Here is a 6,000-nt window from a genome sequence, read left to right on the forward strand (position 1 = left end):
TTTTATTGGGTTGTAATACACAGGAGTACAAGGCAGCAAGGATCAAACAGTAGATAACATTTCAAAGAAATCTGAGGACTTACTATGAGTCAGTCTGTCAGGAACAGAGTTTTAAGGTTTCTTGCTCGAAACCTTCACATATGAATGAAAGCACTCTTAGCAGAGCAGATTTCACAGGTTTATCAGGAAGTCTTTGCCAGATTGTTCCCCAGGACACGCTCTAGCAAGGCAAGGAGCTGAACCTCTACCCAACAGGTATTCAGGTTTAAGGCGATTAGAGCCAGGAAGCACTTCTCCCAGAGAACTCAGGGGACTCAGGCTTTGTCAAAGCTGGGTGGTGAGAGTCCATTGCTCCCTGTTGCAGCCCCCTGAGTCCTTCCATGAAGGCCTCCCAAGTGATTGAGTCTGGCCTAGGGTCTTAACCATCATTGACTTCCAGCCAAGCTTTGGGGGCAGGGAGAGGAAACTGAGGCAGTGTTTGCTACCAGAAACAAGCTTTGTCTTCTGCAGCTGGCACTCCAAAGACCGTCCCTCACCCATTGCCACAAGGGGTTGAGATATAATTCCTAGAACCAGGCAGAGTGGTCTACAATACCTACCATTTATGCTTCTTATTCCCTGTACCTTTTCCCCATTCTCACCCCTCCTCTTCCCTGCTGATAACACTCCATATGATCTCTATTTCTGTGACTCTGTTTCTGTTCTAGTTGTTTGCTTAGTTTGTTTTTGTTTTTACATTCTGCCGTGGATAGTTGTGAGTTTGTTGTCATTTTACTGATCATATTTGTGATCATCTTTGTTTTCTTAGGTAAGTCCCTTTAACATTTCCTATAATAAGGACTGGCTGATGATGAACTCCTTTAACTTGACCTCTGGGGAGGACTTTATCTGCCCTTCCATTGTAAATGATAGCTTTGCTGGATAGAGTTATTTTGCATGTAGGTCCTTGCTGTTCATGACTTTGAATACTTCTTTCCAGGCCCTTCTTCCCTGTAAGGTTTTCTTTTGAGAAATCAGCCGATAGTCTTATGGGAACTCCTTTGTAGGTGACTGCCTCCTTTTTTTCTCTCCTGTGAGGCTGGGAGTTTTTCCTGCCAGTACAACCCCCACAGTTTTTACAGCCAGAGGTTTTCAGGCTTTATTTGCCTGTGTTGGAATGCTAGGTTACATGTTCTGTCTTGCTCCCCAGTTGTTCCTCCCCATTTATCCACACAGAAATGTGGTACTTCCCAGTTGGCCAGCTGCCACTGCCTGCTCTGGTCCTCCACATGCCAACTTGCCATGATTCTTCTACACCCCGGCTACCCATTTTGACCACTCCTATGGGTCTGGCTGAATGTTTCTTCTTTAACTTTTTGGTTGTCAGACTTCTATGCAGTTTGATTTCATGGCACTTCTGGTTGGTTATTTCTATTTTAAATTGGCTGTCCTTCTTTTGATTGCAGGAGGTGGAACACTATATCTATCTACACCTTCATCTTGGTCAGAAATCCCTTGATCTGGTAAGCTTCTTTATCCACGGTCTAAAAATCACTCCTTACCTGTCCAGAGACACCTGAGCAGTTTGGGGAAGGGAGCCTGAGAGGGAACCAATAGAGCAATTCCCTCTACCCCCATCCTCCAACAAAACATATTCAGCAACCAGTGTTGCCAAGACCCCTTCACACCTCAGGCAACACAATCAGGACCAGCGGAAGCACCAAGGTCATGAGATAAACCAAGTAAACCAAAATAGCACTCCCAAGACTCTGAAAATTAAACTACCATTGGAACCACAGCCCACTCCCAAAGACCTGCTTGGTTTTAATTTATTTTTTAATTAATTAATTTATTTTTAATACAATTATTGTTCAAGTACAGTTTTCTGTCTTTTACTCCCATCCAAGCCCACCCCCCCATGCTCCCCACCTCCCTCCCATTTCCACCCCAATAAAAACAAAGACACTGAAATAGAGAGGAGGGAGTTTCAGGGGAAAACGGGGAATGATTTACAGGAACTAGTATACAGGACACATGGACAACTGCTTGGTTTGAAATAGGGTGATTGCATGCAAACATAAAAAATTTAAATGAAACTGAGAATTCCCTAATGCAATAGACAAAGTATCTAAGGCACAATAAAATACCACTCAACAAAGCAGGTAAATCACAGCTTGAACAGAAGTCAGTGAGTGGACATCAATACATAAATGAATCAGTTGATGAATTTTTGGACAAGAATTGTAAAGCAACTGTCATAAAAATGCTTCAAAAATCAATTATGAATTCTCTTGAAACAAATTATAAAGTCTCAGCAAGGAACTAGAAGTTATTTTTAAAAGAAAATAGAAATTATAAAGTTTAAAAAGAGAATAACAGAATTAAATTTTGTGGAAGTTTTCAATTTTAAATAAAATGCTGCACATCAAAATTTTATGTATATTCATGTAGAATACAAGTCTAGAGTATTTTAAAATATTTCCTTTTAAGTAAATCCTAGAAATTTGACACCAAGAAATTCTATATTCTTATAGTTAATCACATATTGAATCAAAAGAATCATTTCAACTTCAACCTAAGCAAGATTATTTCCCTAAACTATGCCTTTCATTGCTTCTACAGATTAAAAATATTAAGCAAATAGCTATTAAGAAAATTTATAGAATTTTATACATTCTTAAGTTTATAATTTAATATTATCATTATTTATATTTGAGGAAGCAACTACCTCATTCTAAAAACATAAGACCAGGGACTCTAGTCTTATATGCCCATTGTGATTAACACCAAGAAGCTCATACTCCAAGCCTTCATAGTTTATTCAAGACCTAGTTTTTTCTTCCCAGTCCCCTTCACCCACTCTCTCTGCTAAATATCACTGCAAGGCCCCAGGACCATTTAGTGAGGCTAGAAAGACTATGGATCCAGTGTCCTGTAGAGCAGCCCTGGAAGTCACATTCCCCTCAAAAAAGGCTGATACCTCTGTAGTGTAGCATGTGAATTGGAAGGGATCTCAAACACAAACACATTACAAGAATCTGTCACATTTGAGGTATTGGAAAAGTTTGTACCCCACCTCCAAGTCAGGCCAAACGAGTTCTTTCTTAATTTCTAGCAATTTCTGTGACCCTAAAATTTAAAATTTGAACTTCAGGTAGGTTATCTAATCTTTTAAAATTTAGCATTATGAAAATCCAGAAAGAAATAAGGGATCAGACTCTGTCATGTGATAGCACTCATTAGTAAAACAGCTAATTATATTATAATCTGTTATCATTTCAATTACAGTGCCAAATGAAGGCAAAATTTTAGGAATATTGAATAACCATGGCCACAAATCACTATAAGAGTCATAAGACAATCAAGGATTTTGGAGTGAAATAGTTTTCACTACCAGCATTAGATATATTTATAAAAGAGAAAAGGTCTAAAAACTAATTCTTAACTCAAGGCACATACTGAAAATTTGGACTTGTTTTAAGTGCAATACAAATATAACAATTGTAGTTAGGGCTGAAATAGCTACAATTAAACTAAGATTTTGAAAGAAGGGGTTGCAAACTATAGTATCAGTTAAACCCGCATTCTCACCAGGTCTTATGTATGGAAATTAGTAATTTAATTAGGAAAGCATGGAATCCTAGTAATCAGATGAAGATGTAGTATAGTAACAATCAACTCTGAGAATTGAACCCCTAACATAAACTGAGCTCCTTTTGCAAACCCATCAGATGACGTATTTGTTCCTGACATTCTCAAGGGCCTATGAACATCCTCACTCTTACAGTTTTTATTTTTTAGTTGTATATCCTATGTCTTCCCATTTCTTACTACCCAAGATCTTGCAATACCTACAAACCTAAACACAGAATCAAGTGTCAGAAGTCTCTAAGGGCCCATTAGCAATGTCAGACCTAAAAGAGAAAACATACCCTCCAAAAGAATTGAAATGCTTTGTTTATCTCTATCTACATAATTCTGGAAATATGTGTAAAAATAGGTTCTGAAGGTGCCAGGCTAAGGAAAAAGAGCATAACTTTAAATCCCACTTAATATATCTGTAACACAATTTGAAGTATTTCTGAATTCAGGGTTTTAGCACAGGCAGCAGGAAGTAACTCTAATGAGTTGCTGGGTTGATAATTGAAACATGGGTTCAACAAAAGCTAACACTAAATGAAATTCAGATGCCAGCAATTTGTTAATACATGATGGAAGAAGGACTGTAGGGACTTAGGGAGATATTAATATTGGAGGGGATTTAATGTGTGCAATTTCCTGTCCAAACCAATCTCTTATCTCAAAGTCAGGGATGCTGGTTGAAACTATTGTGCTTGAAATAGTTTCCTTAATTTCAGTGGGACTAAAACTTGGTCATGAGTGACAAAAGCCAGGCAATGATTACCACAGTCGGGAATAAAGGGGCCAAAAATGCAGCATTAGGGATCAGAATGATCTGCTGTGAAATGAACTTTGGGGGGATAATTATTAAGTAAATGGGCGTTCCCCTAATTTCTCATGTAATGAGAGGAAAACCAAAGTAAATAAAAGTCCTATGAACATAGGACAACAAGAAGAGAGTCATATTCCCTCTTACAAAACCCTAGTCTGAGCCAAAGACACCAGTTTATTCAATAAAAGGGTAGCTGGGCAACCTTGAAAAAGGATCTCCAAGAATATCAGCATAAAAACTCTGAATGTTAATCCTAAACTCACATAAGGGGGACTGTGGCCATTTTCCAGGATAATTGTACAGTGGGGAAAGGGAACAATCCAGATTCTTCAGAATTCATTTAACAATGGGTCATGGCACAACACTCATTCTTTAGGCTTCTTCAGAGCACTACATTCTGCAATTAATAAAACCTGGTTCTGTTATTATCCATTATTTTATCTAACATTCTCTATATACTCTGTTGCAGAACCAGTACATGTGCCAGATCCAGAGTACTTCCTGGAGATGATTATCCTCAATAGCTAGTACAACACACATATTGGCTTCTTGATACAAAGGGGCCAAGTGGAAGCATCTGACCATAACAATAATGTCAAATCCAAAGTCATATCCCTGAAGAACTTCAAAAATGTGTTTCCCCATTGAAAACTAGAATGGCAGGTAATGATTCAGGTTGTTAAACAAAAGAGACAGGTCTGAAAGAACAGTACATGTAATGAGAGGAAAACCAAAGTAAATAAAAGTCCTATGAACATAGGACAACAAGAAGAGAGTCATATTCCCTCTTACAAAACCCTAGTCTGAGCCAAAGACACCAGTTTATTCAATAAAAGGGTAGCTGGGCAACCTTGAAAAAGGATCTCTGACAGTACAAACCGTTATCAAATAGTGACTGTAATTGTAGCTATCTGTTTGGGATATGAGCTGTTTTCTATAACATATCAATGTTGTTCCTAGATCCTGATATTTAGTTACTGATCTGGAGGATATTTTTCCCTATCACAATTGCTAGGGGACACCAAGAAGGAATCCTCATGTGTTCTATAACTCAAGGCTTGGCAAAAAACAGCATACTCAAACTGTCTAAAGATAATTTACTGACCATATTATTTACAAAGATCTAAACAGACTAAAGGGATACCAAAGGGAGATGTTGGAGTAGCCTAGGGTTAACAACAACAGGAAGCCATTATTATCCCCAGACCTGAAAGGGCAAGGAGGTAGAAATTAATAAGACCTATAGTTGTATGAAGGGGTCATTCACTGGATGTTGTGGTGTTCAGTAGAGAAATACAGCCATGACCAGTAAAGGTCTGGTAAGAGATAAGCCAGGGGAAAATAACACCCCGGTTTCTTACCTCCCAGCATCCTATCAGTACTTCGTAGTAGCCAAATCCAGCCAGAAGCCAGACAGCAATGGAGCCTTAGCACTCAGCCAAAGGGCATAGGTCAGGGTGGACAAGCATAGGAATTTTATTTACAAGAAGCAACAGAAAATGATTCATCACGTTGTTCACTATAATGATGTTATCTTGTGAAAGAACTAGGAAAACAGGAGGTAGCAG

Source organism: Artibeus jamaicensis, unplaced genomic scaffold (assembly GCF_021234435.1).
Source record: "Artibeus jamaicensis isolate MK-2021 breed Jamaican fruit bat unplaced genomic scaffold, CSHL_Jam_final contig_332, whole genome shotgun sequence".
Classification (NCBI taxonomy): domain Eukaryota; kingdom Metazoa; phylum Chordata; class Mammalia; order Chiroptera; family Phyllostomidae; genus Artibeus; species Artibeus jamaicensis.